The 18,271-nt window shown below is 37.1% G+C and overlaps 1 protein-coding gene and 1 long non-coding RNA gene across 4 annotated transcripts in view; one reads left to right on the top strand and one right to left on the bottom strand.

The window, feature by feature from the left end:
• The window catches only part of LOC126855970 (forkhead box protein O), a 168,740-nt gene that overhangs the window by 116,248 nt on the left and 34,221 nt on the right, over positions 1-18,271 (bottom strand). The window lies entirely within an intron of this gene.
• On the top strand, positions 1,940-9,448 carry LOC126856033 (uncharacterized). Its single transcript, XR_007688319.1, has 3 exons — positions 1,940-2,147; positions 6,869-7,271; positions 7,740-9,448. It is a non-coding gene; the product is annotated as an uncharacterized LOC126856033 (long non-coding RNA).

Here is an 18,271-nt window from a genome sequence, read left to right as displayed (position 1 = left end):
GTGCAAAAATTTCATTTTGCAACAAACAATCGTCTCCCCCGACATTTTCATCGCGGCAAGATATTTCGCTCCAAATATTGCGGCAAAGAATATCCATTGTTTTACATGGAAAAATAAAACGCGGAGAGCCCCCGTATATGTATGTTCAATTACCGCGGCAAATTGAACCAATGACGTAAACAATGTGGGACTCGCGTAACACCGCCAGTATGTTTACTCGATTAAAACACGCGTGTAATTGCGCCGTGTCTGTCTAACGAGATTCGCATAAATCCGCACGGCGGATAAATATCAACAAAACGGAGAACCACTGCCCATACGCAGCCTCCGATTGCGCGCCCGCCGTGATGACGTCAACCTCCTGCGTTGCGTCGCGCGCGAGAGCGTCGTATCGTTGCACTTGCAGCGCGATTGCATGCTCCCCCTCCCCCTCCTTCCCCCTTCTCGCCCGCCCTCACCCCACCCCCACCCCGGATATGCGGGGGCGAGCGGGTGCGCACTTCGTCACGTCAATCGTCGCGGAAAAGAAATCCGATCTTGTTATACGCGTTTAGTGCTAAAGGCGATCGATTAATCGAGATCCCAGAAAGGTGTAATTATGTAGGAGAAAATGCTGTAGTATTAAGCAGATATTAGGTGGAGATTACATTAGAGAAGAAATTAAAAATTAGAAATTAAAAATAAAAATTAAAAATTAAAAATTAGAAATTAAAAATTATTAAGATACATTGCTAATTATTATTGTTATTATTGAGATATTTCTCGAGACGATATTTATTAATATTCATAATTAAATTGACTTAAGAACTGCGTTATTATGTCTACAGTTTGACAATCGTTCGCCTCGTTTCATAAAAAAAAAAAAAGAATAATACTTCTTCATTATTAAACTGCGTGAGAAAAATCTGTTGTTTTTCTACGAATGTGATAAAATGCCTGGTAACGATATTATGCAAGAAAATTATGTGCAATGTTTTCCGTGAACGTTATTTATGCGCTGCGAAATAGTTTTTTTTTCTTCTCCCTTTTTGTAAGGAAATGTAAGTAAATAGGTTCACCAGTGTGAGTGATGGCGACTCTCGATATACGTTGCGGACAGCATAAATCATTGATGACGCGTGCGTCTTATCATGGAAAGACCAATCGTAACGTCTTATGATTGATTTTATTCACTTATCGCATTAAGTAACAACTATCATGTCATCATAATAAATCGACATTTAGCAATAATTGAAGCACCATCGTTGACTAAGTTTTTTTTTTCAATTGACTGATTTTGATTATTATGTTAAAGCATAATTCTAAATCGTTGCAAATCATTATGCAAAAGAGATGATTACGGTTTTACATCGAATTTTTTATCGATATCTCCAATCTTCTAATGTTTAATACGTAATATTACATATTTTCATTTGATTCATATAATAATTTAAATATCATTTAATGGAACGTGTAATTATTGAAGAAATAATTCCCATAACGCATATCTTATTTGCATAAATAAGCACGAAACAAAATTTCATCTTCAATTAACCTCTCAAGAAGCTTCTAATTTTGCAAAGCAAGATAAACGGACGCCATATGAACAAGAACAAAAAAATTCATAAGAGAGAATAAAATAAAATAAAATACGTCATTGAAGAGACATGTATCATATGTTTTCGATAAAAGGAAAAAAAAAAAAAAAACTCGATATTATTTAACTCTCCATCGTCCAAAAATCCAGTTCAAACTTTTTTTCCCAAAAAACTGATCTAAAATTAATTTCCTTGATTTTAAGATTCATTTTTTCCTAATTTCTTTTAAAAGGATTGATTAAAACACCCTCCCTTCAATTACTTGAACGATATATCGTTGATATATTTTCAACAACTCAGATAACTTCAATAAATCTCAACAATTTTACGTATCAATTTATAATCATGCTAATCCAGATGCCAAAACGAAACGGACACCCCGTGGATGCGAGCACGCAATTCTGGCAACCGCGGGCGTGCGTGTCCACCATACACGCTACCGGCTACTATTAATACGTAGTAAGATAATATATTTAGACGTTTCCTCGGCGACGTCTCGCGGGGCACAACCTTCTTCAAGACAGAAGAGACCGTCGTCCGCACTGTAGGCGCGCGTCAGGTGGGGACTAAGTAAGTATTTTACGCAGTTAACCTGCACGTTTCTGCAGGCGATACTCGTGCGACGAGACTCCGTTCGGTGAAGGAATAATTACACTCGCAAAATCCGTTCGATCAAGTATTAATTCCCTAATTAATGGATTGATGAAATTAGCTGCAAAATTTTCATCGCCAATCGATTGCAAAGTGCGTCCTAAAAGGACTGTGACGCGTAACGCGTCGCATATAGCGTTATTCCTTGTAAAATTAGAATTTTATTTTTACTTTTTATTTGTAAAATTAGAATTTTAATTGTATTTTTTATTAGGAATATATCGAAGCGAGTATAAAATAGCTTTCAAGCATTAAGATGTTAAATTGAAGGGTCCTTTGCAAATCACCTTGCAAAGGCACGAAAATAAGTAACCGAAGATTATTTCATCGTTCAATTTGAAGTGGGAATTTAATTTCGATGGAATTTTAATTTCCGGGATTCAATTATTATTAAGATCAAAAATATTGAAATATGGATTGTCGTGTGACAAAAAAAATATATTATTATAAAATATATTATTTATTATATATTTTATATATATATATATATATATATATATATATATTTTATTTTACTTTTATTTGTAAAATTAGAATTTTAATTGTATTTTTATTAGGAATATATCAAAGCGAGTATAAAATAGCTTTCAAGCATTAAGATGTTAAATTGAAGGGTCCTTTGCAAATCACCTTGCAAAGGCACGAAAATAAGTAACTGAAGATTATTTCATCGTTCAATTTGAAGTGGGAATTTAATTTCGATGGAATTTTAATTTCCGGGATTCAATTATTATTAAGATCAAAAATATTGAAATATGGATTGTCGTGTGACAAAAAAAATATATTATTATAAAATATATTATTTATTATATATTTATATATATATATATATATATATATATATATTTTTTATTTTTACTTTTATTTGTAAAATTAGAATTTTAATTTTATTTTTTATTAGGAATATATCGAAGCGAGTATAAAATAGCTTTCAAGCATTAAGATGTTAAATTGAAGGGTCCTTTGCAAATCACCTTGCAAAGGCACGAAAATAAGTAACCGAAGATTATTTCATCTCGTTCAATTTGAAGCGGGAATTTAATTTCGATGGAATTTTTAATTTCCGGGATTCAATTATTATTAAGATCAAAAATATTGAAATATGGATTGTCGTGTGACAAAAAATATATTATTATAAAATATATTATTTATTATATATTTTATATATATATATATATTTTTATTTTATATATTTTATATTATATATATATATATATATATATATATATAATATATTTTATTATTTATTAAAATATATAATATAAAATACATATAATATAATATACACACACACACATATATATATATATATATATATATATATATATATATATATATATTCCGAGATATGTAAAATACTCGATATTCTTGCAAAATAAATTTTGTTAATCATGAATTGCGAAACAGTCTGTCTGTCTCATCAAACGCGAATTTCATTACACTCACATATACCCACGTAAATCTTCGTCTGCATCAAAATAGTCACTTTTACCGAAAATCCCCGCCGAGTATATAAATCAATAATATTCATCGAGCGAATGTCGAAAATTGCGAGAAGGAGCCGCGCCGGCCTGACCGGAATGCAAATCGTATTACGGTGCCGTAAGGTCCATTAAGTCGCGCGATCGCCGTCACTTTCGGGCAAAAAACGTTCGACTCTTGTCGTAAGTAAAATATGGAAAACGACCAGAGAACATTTTTCCTCGAACAAATGAATAATCCTCGCGCGTACTTCTTTCCGTACTTTATCCCACACGCCGATCGCGTTTGCAGTTTTCAGAGCTTGACTATGAAATATCATGTTAATTATATGTAATAACGTACCCCATTTATACGTAATTAATAATACACCAATATATAAATTTCGTTCCTTCTCTCGGCTTGATAAAGCTAATCATTAAAAGCGCGAAAAACCGGTAGGCGAGTTTTTGTTGCATGTAAGAGCGCAAACGCGAATCCAAAAACGCGCTCCTGTCGCTCTCTTTTCTCTCTTTTCTGGACCCGCAGATCTGGTTACCTGCTGCGATGTTGCACGAAGGAGGATATCGAATGAATCCTCGCAGAGCAGCGAGGACTTGCCGCGGTAGATTAACTCGATGCATTTAATTCGATGAAAATCTCCGTTCGAAAAATTTCTCAACGAGTCTCAGCGCTAAAAATTTTTGCATTCCGAGTGTTTCTCAATCCATTGCGATAAATGACGTACATTTATCAATTTTAAAAAATATAGAGGTGTATTTATACACATATTTTATTTAAAAATATACACACAATTTTTAGGGAAAATTTCAAGAAAATAAGTTATTCGAATGTATGAGTAATCCAGACAACAGACAATATTTATGATAAATATTCATAAGTATTCTTTATTATTTATTTTTTGAAATATTATATAAATATTTTATACATATTTTGTATACCTACCATTAAGAGAAGAAACCTTAAAAACTTCAATATATTAAAATATAAAATATAATTAGAATTAAATTAAATATTTTATATAATATTTATGGTATATTAAGTAAAAAATAAATAATATTTTGTAAATAATTCTCAATATTTTTATAAATATTTTTATGATATTTGTGATAAATTTTTATGATCTGTTAAATCTAAAATCACAAAAATATTTATAAAATACTTATAAAATATTCAAATAATTATAAATATTTCATACATATTTTATAAATATTGTGTGCTGTCTGGGAAATGCGTATGAATAAATCGTTATCTTCTATCTTTCTGTGAGGGACGGAAATGTACAAGGGGTTTCTTAATTAAGGACCGCATATACTGCATCCTTGCCATCAGATGCAGATGCATCTTGCATCTCGGGAAAGCTTGCGTAATCCAGAAAGCGCGCGCACGCGCGATTAATGACTCGCCGATGTTAATCGCGCGGGATATCGGCATGACGTTCGCGTAATCGTTTATCACGGGATCGGGCTTAATATCGATGTTAATTTGTTTCTTGTACATTGCCACCATCGTCACGAACATTAGCCGGAACAACGCGCTTGCGTTACGCTGAATCGACCGCGCTCGCAATTTTTCTTCATTTGACATTGTCCGGGCGGACTCGCGCCAATTCAATTAAAGGAAGCGAAGTACGGACGAAGAAAAGCGCCTTCCCACCCCCGCTGTCTACAAAATGTCCCCCGATCGAATGTCTTCTTCTCGAAGATTCTTCGCGTTTTTTTCTCCCCTTTCAGCGTGAAAATTTAATAGAAATATATTTCTCGTCGTACGAAATTTTCGAATTTTCAACACCAAGTAAAAAAAAATTCAGCTAATTATAAATTATTAATATTCGCGTCCGCGTTTTCCTTTTTAAATTTTCGATATATTTGGCAAGTTGTAAAAAAATGTAATAGCTTGTGCGTTTTTTTTTTCTTTTATATATGTTTCTTTTTATATTTTATATTCTGTTGCTGATCTCCAAGACGATCCACAATTACTGATAAAGCTTTACCTACCTACTGACGTAAAATAACCACCTTATCGCGCTGTGATTACAAATATCGATAACAATGATCTTTTTCCTCGTTTCGATATTGAGAAGTTTCATCAATATCGGTAGATAAGGTGAGCTTACCTGAAACAAAAAAAAAGAAAATAATAATTATAGACATCTGTTAAATGAATGGCGGGATTAATAAAAGACGATTTTTTTTCAAAACATTATAAATTTTTTCGACGAAAAAACATTGAAGAGCGGCATGGAAACGCGCGATATCCTTATCGCGTAACGACAAATTTCATTGCGATTCATTAGCTAATTATAAATATTTCACAAATACGGTGAGAGCAAAGAGAGTACGCGCGCGTTTATCGCATGCGAGCCGGAGAGAGATACGGAATTTGGCGGCAGCTATTAAATTTATCGGTTAAAAGTGCACGTATATACATGTATAAAAACATATCGATAATTTATCTTTATTACAAGTATTTATCCAATATTATTTATTCAATGCCCATCGCACGTATGTAGTGTATTATTTACGTAAATAACGTCCCGCACTTGGGGCGTAATGTGCGTAAATATTCCAGTATATTACGTTTATATTAAATGGGACAATATTTTTATATTTTAAATAAGATATCTCGCGGTTATGTATTTTTATTCCATCCCAAAGGGTCGTCAAAGTTTAAAAATCAATTTTTAAAGGACCAATCAACTCTCTTCATTCAGGGAAAATTTCAAAAGTCGAACGTAAAAGAGGATTGACATTCCTTCCCCCCCCCCCCCCTCCTCTTTCGGAGAATCATGGCTTAGAACCGGTCTTATATCACTACTGCATTAATTAACAAATACATAACCAATATATGACCAATTTCGGTTTCAGCTATATGCAAGAATTAAAAAATATCATATCTTAGGAATAAAGTTAACCCCCAGACAGCATAAGACATTTTCAGGATCATCCTGAACAAGTCCAGGATGGTACATAACATTTATAAGACGTATTAAGATATTATAAATACTTTAAGAAAATTTGCGAGCGACCGTTTCTCTCTCCGCGTGAAGTATATAAGGTTTTCAAATTCAATCAAATCTCACACCCGAAAGATACGACACCCTCCGCTCCGCTGATCATGTTTCGCGATGAATCACGTTTTACTGCTTATTATACGAACAGGAGGCGAACTTCGATCGAGTTCGGGAGTCTTGCCAGTATTCGGGAGCTTAAAAGGGAAGGCTGAGGAACAAAACGGGAAAGAAGATGAAAAAAAAAGAGAAGAAAAAAGAAGAGAACAGCGTTGCGATGAGCCTAGAGAAGGAACCTCGTCCTCGCCTTTTTCAGAGCTCCAGCTGCTGGTCCAGAAAAGAGAGAGGAATGAGGAAGGGATGTAATCGCGTAGTAATTTCCTCATGAGCTTCCTTTCCCCTCGTCCCATCCCGAGAACCTTACACGGTAGCAGAACGCACTTGGACCGGGGCCCAGTTGGCTCGGACTCGTCGATTCTCGCTTCTGCCAACAAATGGCATAAGGCGCGACGAAGGCGACGACTCGCTCGCCGGCACTTTCTTCTAATAAAAGCGTAAGGAACTTAGTAGATCCCGATCCGGTTATGGTGAGAGAGAGCATCGTTTTAACTCAATAACGCTCGATCGCGACTTCTGGTCCTTATTTCGACTCCGGACGGACGAAAAGGAAACGAGCTAATTTCGCCCAGCCCGAGTTGGAACGATCCTAATATCTTCCCTCGGACTATTTATGTAGAGGAAAGTCGGAACTATATTTATCTTCTGTTTATCTTTATTATAACGTAAAAATCTCGAGTCTGTGTAGGTGAATTCCGTAAAGATGCAAAATGCAAGATGAATTAAGTAAGTAGTCCTAAGTAGTCCTAAATAGTTCTAAGTATTATATCGTATAATATTTGAATATTACAAACACAAAAAATACAATCGCACTCGTATTTATAATCGCTAATTCCCAAACTGTCCGCAACCTTGTGCAGATTCATTCATAATTCACCTTGCAACCTATTTTCCTCTCTTTTTAGCTCGAGCTTTACAACCGCATGATGGATCCCGGCCAGAAGGTGTTGAGTGATGGATATATATTCTTAAATACACAAGCGCGTTCTCCTCGGCATCTCGTCACGGCGCAACTCCAACCGGTTCGAAAACGTTCGGAGAACGGTTCTGAAACCAGGGCAACAAAGAGAAAGAGAGAAGCCCATCAAGCATCGGGGTCTCGAAACGTAACACAAGGGTATCAATTATGCAACCTTACGCTTTTTAATCTCGTTACGGCTACGTTATGTGCGTACTTGCACAGGATAGTAAAGGTAACGAGGTAGCAAGGGTATTTAAACTAAACACTAACCGTTGTAGTGGTATTTAAGTCTTACGTAATATTGGCGTCGTGCATGTCGATAGCACTTGAGGAGATAGAGGAAGGAATGGACGGAACGCATTAGGAGAGATCGCGCGGATAAACGAAGATGCGATGTCGCGACACACGCGAAAGCAATAAATACTATAAATAGAGAACTCGTGATCGTTTGATTGTATATTATTATCGCGCGTATGCTCGCTCGATTGACACGTGTAACACGTGTGCGACCGCATATAGCATTTACGAAATTCAATGCCAATATTTCTCTCCCTCCCCTCTCACCCTTTTACATTCTAATACTACTGTATTATCCCGATCTATTTATAAAGTTTTATTGTATTGCACGGACATAAATTCAGCATTCGCGGTAACAAAATTCCAGCAGAAAGCAGAAGAAAGATAAATAAAATAAAAAAATATAGTAAAAAAAGAAATAAACATGTAATTAGAGGAATATGTAATCGAGGTAACGGAAAGAGAAAGTCAACGGAAAGTTTATTAAAAAAAAGAGATAAGAGTAGTGAGTTTGCGGAGTATATAAATCTGGTCGCACACAATCTTCTTACAACACTATACAATCTTGCAAAATGCAATATAATCAGCTTACGGATAGGATCGGATTAATACCACGAAACGTTTGAAATACTGAGGGAACGATGGAACGAGGGAAATTCCGTTAAATCCGAGTTTACGACGCGGGGGACTTCCGAAATGAGAATCCGCCTTAAATTAGGGCCGTTTGCACGAACCAGTCCGGAATTCGTCTCATTGTACCGAGAAAGGACCGACAATTAAGACGTATGCTCGCCGGCACGCAATATTGCCCGCCTCGCTCTTTTACGAGCCGTTTTAACGGCCCTCTCGCGCTTTCTCCCCGCGTGTAAACGCGAGCGCGAGTCGACCACGCACGCCTCACGTGCGTAATTTGTGCGTACATCGCGCCGCGTAGCCCGCGTTCGACACGTGCGTGAGCACTCGCGAATATCCTGTTTGGGTCGTGGACGAGTTTTTTTTTTTTTTTCTTCTTTTTCTTCTTCTTCGCCCTCTTCGTCTCATCGCGGGAATAAAGTTTCGCGGCGACGACGTGGAATACCATCGTCGACGAGAGAGTTTTACGACCCATCGCGCTTAATCGGCTCTCGAGTCGGGGCTCCATCGCCGCGTTTTATCGAGCATGTATCGGGTGTCCGGTTTTGTTAGACGACGCGTCGTTCGTCGAGCGGCGTGCCCGCGGAATGCGCGGGATAGCAGCGCCGAGGTAGCAAAATGGAAGAAACGAGGGCGCGGATAATCCGTTCCCTTCATTGAATGCGATCCGCACTTCATTCCGCGATTTTGCGTTCCCATATCAATCATTGTCAATGATTTTTTAAAATATTCAAACATATCTTTATCTGAAATTTCACCATCCAAAGAAAATTGCGGGATTTTAATCGTCGGAGTCATTTTTCCGAAAATTCAGAAGAAAATTGTGTCTGCAAATTCAAAAGCTGCGGACACTTTGTGTCTGAAGTTTGTTATTTTTTTTTCCCTTTTTTTTTTTTTGCTATGATCGTATCAAATATTTCATTATTTTCCCGTAAATATATATTTTATATATCCCTAAAAAAAAAAAAAAAATAAACGGTCAATTATTTTTTTTTTTATCCGAGTTTCATCTCTCCGAGACGACCGCTATAATTTATATCTCGCGGTGTGGCGTGCGTGTATATGTATGTGCGTGCGCTGTGTAATGCGCTCGTCTCTAATTAACAATTGCTATTTATTTGCAAATAAAATCGGAGCCGGCGTGCGGCGCGTTGTCAAGCTTGGGGTCAAATGAATCGTCGAATTTTAATTTATTCGGCTGAATTATTTTAATTATCAGTACGCAGCACACCCTCTCCGCGGTTGCCGCGGGAGAAATGACAAACCGCTGTAAGGTTCATCGGTGTGTAGTATAATTTGCCGCGCGAGGAGCGCGCGCGAGCGCGCGCACAAATATGTATAATGCAAGTAATTAAATAAATAATCAACTGTAATAGCAAAAAGTTCCGCTCTTCGACCGTAAACAATTAAAACGATTCGGCCGCGCAAATTAAAATTCGATATTTCGTTTACATGGACACGGCTCGCTTGCGCTCACCACTGTACACAGGCCAGCGAAATCATCCAAATTCGCGGAAAAATACTCCAATTATAACGGTTTTTACGTTACACGATCCTTTATTCCGTTCTTATTTTTCCTCACGAATTAACACGGCGAAAATTGGTTTCCCCCATCGTTAATAATTATCTTCTTATTTTCCTGTTGATTAAGCGCAGAAAAATATTCTCTCGTTTTCCTCTAGTTTAGTTAATTCTTTTTAATAATCAAACGAGTTCTCTCTCGCATCGGGTTTATCCGCGCGAAACGTGGACGAGTTCCAGCAGCTGGGACGGGATAATTAGCGAGAATAAACCTCGTCCAGACCGCTTAAGTGGTTATAGTAATGTACTTATAGCCACCGTTCAACTTGATCACGTTGCGTCGAAGGGCTTCGGTTCTGGAAAAAAAAAAAAACAGGTATTTTGCAAGACGTACCGCAAGGCTTCGGCGTTATACGTTCCAAGAGCTTCCGCAATCTGCATGAAAAATTCAAGGTAGCAGCTCGTTAACCGCGAAACTCACTTTTAACGCGCGCGCCCCACCGCGAGATAATACCACAGGCATTTCATTCTAACGTTATTAGCGTTGGATAACGCGAACAGAAGCGATTCATGAGGTTTAAGGAAAAAAAAAAAAAAAAGATTTATAAGACGTTTGGGGAAAAAAATTATCGAGAGCAATAAAGAGTAAAAAATTATTGCAAACAAAATTTTATTAAATTTTATATATATATATATATATATATATATATATAATAATAATAATTTTTATTTAAGAATTTCAATCAACTCTCTTTCTCTCTCTTTTATATTTAATAAATTAAATTATATAATTATATTTAATTTAATTTAATTTAAATATACTTTAATTTATTAAATATAAAAGAGAGCAGGGAGAAAGAGAGAAAGAGAATACTTAATTAATTAAATTATATTTAATTTTCATTATGACCTCTCTCGATATAATTTCAAGACTAGAAAAATTATAATCGCTCATCGGAGATAGCGAGAGAAAGATCCACGTGCGGAAGAATTAAAGCGTTAGTGGAATGGAATTCTCTTTCTCCCCGCCCCCTCTCTCTCTCTCTTCCTACACGTGGCGCGGAATTAATTTTTAAGGGGATCCGTCCACCGAAATCGCCCAACGCGTTCCCTCCATCGCTCCTCGCGAAGAAAGACACGCACAACCGGCAGCCTCTTGCAGTATATTATCGAGCCGTTCGTTCCCAGCCGAAATGCAACAAGTTGCCCATTCGGGCCAAGTGCCTCCCCGCCGCCCGCCCCGCGGGCGCCCGTGACGGGCCTGCAAAGGTACCCCGTACGGATGCACTCGCAAACACGAGAGGGGAAGAGACAGAGAGAGAGAGAGAGAGAGAGATGCGCGTTTTACCTGGCGTATATAAGCGACTATACATCGACTCTCCTCCTCGACAAAAACGTGCGGGGAGTGCACTTTAACGCTAATTCACAGGAGTCCCTTTTTCACGGTGTCGATACTCGACGATTCGTTACAACGAGAGATACGAGCGATGGGGCGCTCATACACGGATACGGGGCATTAAATTATGCCCACCTTTTTTTTTTACAATATATCGTTTCGTACAAATAAATGGCGACATGTAAGCCATAAAAATTGCACACGTGGCTTAAATGTGTGTTTAATGTCGAATTAAAAATTCACATGTAAGGGAATTACTGTCATAATTTATGTACGAAAGGGACAAATATGGCGCCAAATGACAGATAATATGTTTAAAGAACAGGAATGAGAGTATAAGGCAAGAATGAAAATTATTTCATTATATTATTATTTTATTATATTATTTATATATTATTTATTTATTATATATTATTACATATATCATATATTATTTATTTATTATATTATTTATATATTTATCATATTATTTAATTTATTAATTGTTATGACGATAAGGAAATTTTATATATTACTTGAAGTTTTGACAAAAAATGAAGAGAAATATGCTGTACTGCAAATGATGGAAAGATATCGTACCGATATCGTTGATAATTGATAATTGAGAATAAAGAAGAAATCGTTGATAATTGATAATTGATAATTGAGATTCGATAATTTATATCAACGACAAATGTATAAAAAGCGACGACAGGCGTATCGCGAATCTCGAAACAGCATTATTGATAACTTAAATGTATTTATGTAATCGGATTATCTCGTCTCTCTCCGAATGTTGCGTCTATCGCAACATCCTTCTCTGTCGCCTTGGCGTTTTTTGAAACGCCACGCGGAATGACCGCAGACCGCAGCCCGGAAATCTGCCAAGATCCTCTTGCGGTGCGATAATAATTATTTTTTTTTTTTCTTCTCTTATCAGCGCTCGCGCAGGTGAACCGAGCAGTCACCCTCTTCTTCTTCTTTAGCCTCGCGTGGTTAACCGTGTTTTCTCGCTTAAAAAATTTTCACCTTATTCGGATAAAAATTAAATTTGACACAACATGATTTTCGATTCTTAATTAAAAGTTATAAACTTTATAGATATAAAGCTTGTGCGGAGATTATTAATTTTGTAAGAACGAAAAATTGAAAAATAATTTAGTTGGATAATTCCTGAGAACAGATGAGCACGGATATATATGATTGGAAATAATCGTGTGTTTATTGTTGTGATTTTTCGATGCGTTCATATGGTTTTATGGTCCGTTAGAACGCCATTAATAAAGTTGAAACGATAAACACAAAAGAATGTGTAAATAAATATGGAAATATTGTTTCGAAATTTCGTGATAAATCGAACGCGAATTATCAGCTTTTTCAGAAATGTAAAATCGCGCGATGTGATGATTCGCGCTGATTGCAAATTGCTATCATTGAGCGAGCTAATCGACATGTAGGTAAAAATGTTAATCGGCTACCTTGTATAATCGTAGTCTGATACACACACACACACACACACACACACACACACACACACACACACACACACACACACACACACAAAAGAGAAAAATACTTAGAATGACACCAAGCATATCTACGCACTTGTCATTTTTCATTCTACGTTTCCTCGTATCTGATGTTGCTTATGAATTATTAAAAGCGTACATGTCGCGCAACAACTCGCGCAACAATTGTTCATAAAAAATCTGTATTACGAATAATGAAAAACACGTGAATTCGCGAAACTGAAGCGCAACTTCTCATCTACATTTAAATCACGATCATTTATATACATATATATATAATTATTCCATTAATTTTTAAAATAGATTCAGATTATATCATTTATTTTATTATTATTATTTTATTATATTATTATTTAATTATCAAAATAAATATTATTATTTCTAATTATTCAAATTAATTGTTATATTATAATTATGATATTATATATCGATATCAATATTTTAGAGTAAAAAAATAATTCTAGGATTACTATTTAATTTTTAATAGTGATAAAATAATTTAATAATGATGACATAATAGTGATAAAATAATTTAATAAAGATAAAGTAATTCTAAAATTGCTATTTAATTTTTTAAATTTTTATCTCAAGCTTAAAATCCTCGCACACAGTTACGAGGAATCTTCGACACTTTGCGTGAAAATTAATAATAATAAATTCTTCTATATCGCCGTAAATATGAAACGAATACAAAATGAACACCGCGAAACGTTATCGCGATGTCGCGTCTTAACCTCGATCGTACTTCAAATCGAAGTGAGATACTTGTAAAAATAAATAAAGTATGCAAAACGGGAGAGGAGAGCTCGAGGAAGGGAGAACGCGACTTCTCTCGAAGTTACTGGACGTGGCAATGGCGGTCAGTGCGATAACCCCTACGAAGTCTCGGCTGATAAAGAGCCGGTTATCTGCGAGCTGGTTATCGTCTTCTTTCTGTCCCTCCTGCCCCTCTCTCTCTCTCTCTCTCTCTCTCTCTCTCTCTCTCTCTCGCTCGCTCGCTCGCTCGCTCGCTCCTTCCCCCGTCTCCTTCCACCAGATTCCCGCTTCATCTCTCCCATCCCGGTGACACATCCCGTCATACCTCAACCCATAATCCGCCTGTCGATCGGATACCCCGCGCTCGTCAAATTCACCGATGGAATACATTTCTGCACTTATCGGGGAGCGTTAACTCGAGCCGCTCTCGAATAAATTTCGCTCGCCGATAAATCTGGTTGCACTCCGTCGCAGTGTAAAAATTTCGAATCGTTATCGGCCACATTATTGCTGCGGGTCACTCGAGTCCGTGACGCCGCATATACCGGGTGTGCCGATATTCTTTCGAGATGAATCGGGCCCGTTTCGCCTTATTAATCGAGATTCGCTTCGCGAAAAAAAAAAATTGAAAAAATTACAACATTCCTTCGATCACAACGCGGGAATGATAGGAACTTATTTCGCGATTAGTGAAAAATTTATTTGCCAAAAATATATCTTGATAATGGTACGCGCTAAAATTTGCAATTGAGAACGTACTAAATAAAAGAATAAATAATTTTCAGCGTACAGATATCTCCAATTAATTCCCCGCGACACTCTCGCATGTAATAATACTTATCGAACGCGCGAGGAATATTTGCATTTGCGAAATTTTCATTAATTTACAACGGTATATTCCTCTCGCGGAACGACCAGATATCTTGACGCTGATCCATCGCGACGTTTTATCGTGACATCGAAAACCTGCCTCGAGGCAGGTGGCTATTATTCGCGATTAAACGGCAATAATTATGCGCGCGTACAATATTCGCACCTTGTATAGCAGTCGCGATAGACGGCCTTAGCTGTTAGGTAGCTGTCGTTGAATGGAAAAGCACTTGACGTGTGCGCGCGCGCGCGGTTCACTCTTACACGTGTCGGCGAAAATGCTAATCGGCCGCCGTCAATGGTGTAAAGAGCGTCATTCCGCGAATTCTGTTTTCCTATTTTCATCGACGCATAATTTTACACGCGCGTCAACGCGACATGGTGCACCGTCGCTCGTAAACCTGGACGAAAGAAAAATAATGACCACGCGTCAAAAAAAATTCGTAGAATTCCTCTGGCCTTTTCATGTGAAGTTAGAGTGAAAAGAGGGAGTAGAGGGAGAAAGAGAGAGTGAGAGAGAGAGAAAAGACAAAAGGTCTTCTGTAAAAAAAGAAAATTGACTGAAATTTCAACAATATGTCTGAATTTTCAAACACTCTTCTGAATTTTTAGAAAAATTACTCTGATGATTAAGATGAATTATCCGAAATTTCTCTCAGATACCTAGACCTGAAAATTCAGATAAAAATGTGTCTGAATTGTCAGGAAATTTTTTACAGTATTAATGAATGAAGTAAAAATGTTTCGAAGAAAAAAACGTGTTAAGATTTTAATAAAATTTCTCGAAAATTACTCGAATAATGCAAATAATAATCTAAGGATGCTTTGGTACAATAGTAGCTGTCGAAATAAAAAAAAAAATATTTTTTATGTTTGTAAAAAATATAAAATGTGCCTTTTTGAAATTGTTCAAACTTAAAATAATTTCTAAATCGTTTAGAGAATCGTGCTCAATTTTTGCACAGATATTCAAAAGAAATAGTAGAACAGTCTACGAAATTTTCATGCTTTTCAATATTTTTGACACATGACACATGCAGCCTTAAGTGTTTCACATGTTTGTCTCTGCTTTCGATTTATGTATATATTAAAGGCATAATCATTCACAGAATACATATTTCAACCTGAGTTTACCTCTCTACTCTACTATACGATGCTACATTGTTTTATTAGAAAAATGATCATTCTGGACGATTAATTATTAATAGACACGTGCAATTTTTAAACAAAAACTTTGCACTCTCGCTGCCATCTCTCTGTCTTCTGACGGCCATTGTTATTATGCAGTGCAGCGTGGCGAGATTAAAATGTTTGCTCAAAAGGAGAATGTCTACTTGAGAGTTTCGCGATTGATACTTTCGTTATCAAAGTTAAAACAGAGAGAAAGAAAAAAGAGGGGGAGAGAGAGAGAGAGAGAGAGAATAAAATTCTCGCACGGTCGATATTTCTCGTGCATTTATATTCCGCAACATTATTCTTGCTACTGGAAATCACATCCCTACCTCCCTGGAACATCTCTCTCGAAACGCAGCACAACATGATTAATCGTCGAAGGGAAAATGAGCGATGACGGAACGAATGAGAGGATTAATATCTGCTTCGCGTCTGCTCGTTGAAAATCGATTAAAAATTGCGTCGCACACGTCACACACGCGTATGTATGCAAATCGGAAGTCGGCAGACCACCGCGAGGCTCGAGTTTACATCGCGCATCGTATAAATCTATGTTGATCGAATTTATTAACAAGCCCCGACTGCGAAAAGAGGGAGGGGGCGGGGGCGAGCGAGGGAGGAGGGAGGAGGGGCTTTCACGGTGACAAACTTTCGATTCGTATTGGCGATGTTGCCACAGGTGTTTCGAAAATAAAAAAACGCGCGGCTGCTCTCACGTGCGGAGGATCCGCGATAAATCCTCGAACTCGCGTTATCGTGCCTATCGGCATTATCGTGTCATTGGCGATTTTCGGCCGAAATATCGCGGCTCGTTAAACTCGACCGAGAATACAAGGGCAGGCAAATTAAAGTACCTCGAAGCTTAAAACGCGTTACCCCGATGCATAATGTTGGTCGTTAATTTTGTACGAAAAACTAAGTCTTCGATAAGAGAGATCGTTCGACTTCGTTCCGAGAAGCGAGGAAAAAAATCGCGCGAGAGATTCGAATAATTAAAAGAAGTAACATTATCTCTAAGAAGCGAGTTTTGGCATTGACAGTTATTTTCGCGCGCGCGCGCGCGCTCACGCACGTCACTTAAATTTGTCGACTCGACACGAGATACTTGAACGAGGAGAAACGAGCCTCCGAGAAATGTGGGCGCATTTCGGCGGCTCGTTCGCATGCGATGACGGCGGGAGGAGGCGCGAGCGTTATCACGAGGGCGTTATCGGTCCGTTATCGGCGCCGCTCTCTGTTTGACATGGCTTATACTGCTCCCGCGACGTAGATATAATGAAAGACTCGGATTGCAGTCGGTTTATTAAAACGCGAATGGATCGGGGCTCGCTCTTTATTCGCCGCGACAAATATGCAGCTCGAGCAAATATATATGTGGAAGAATAAACGCGTCGCTTTATCTATGATAAAAATAATAAGCGCCGAAAAATCGCCGTGACGGTTAGTCGTCGATCGACAATTAGATTCGTCTCGTTACACGAATTTCATGTGTGTGACACAACACAGTTATTACATAATTTGGAGAGGAGATAAAACACTTGACTTGAGATAACGTACTGTGTCAACGAGAATATAGATAAATAAATGATCGAAACGCTCTTTCTAGAAACTATATTAAATAAATAGTACGTATATGTGTAAAACAGCCATATTTTTCACAATATTTTTAATTCCGCCAAATTAAAATTTCGTAATGATCCGCGATCTAAATTTCATTCGCAATATTTGTTCACATATATTTAATTTTCACGTTTAATTTCCAGATGTAAACATATAAATATATATATATATATACACACATACGTATAAAAATTATATAAATTATTTAACTCAAGCAATGCGACATGTGTCAAGTTGAGAATTTTTAAAAAATTTATAATCCAGGCAACGGCCGGAAAAACTTCACATAATCGAGAACTCCCGGAGAGCTTAAAAAAGATAAGTGACCGAATCAAGATTATTTTAATTTAATTTAATTTTATCTCTTACGGAGTATTTTGAGGCACACACGATCGCGACTCCATTAGTAATCAATAAAATCGCGATTCGCGCAATTCACACGCGAATATTTATGCGAGATTAATAAAAAAAAAAATAGAAATTTTTAATAATGCATTTTTCTGCGAGAGAGCGGAACTTTCGCGTTCACGTGTGCTGTTTTTTTTTTTTTCGCCACTTGAAAATATTCAAAAATCCTATAACCAGTCGCATCCCAAACACGGCGTGCCTTATACGATCCGCGGCGACCGTAAACCAAGCCAGGGCCCGTTCGTCGTCTCTTTCGAGGCCTCGGGGCCTCGGCTTTCTCTCTCTCTCTCTCTC

This window comes from Cataglyphis hispanica, chromosome 17 (genome assembly GCF_021464435.1).
Source record: "Cataglyphis hispanica isolate Lineage 1 chromosome 17, ULB_Chis1_1.0, whole genome shotgun sequence".
NCBI lineage: Eukaryota > Metazoa > Arthropoda > Insecta > Hymenoptera > Formicidae > Cataglyphis > Cataglyphis hispanica.
The sequence above is the reverse complement of the archived record's forward strand: the minus strand, read 5'-3'. Positions and strand labels throughout refer to the sequence as shown.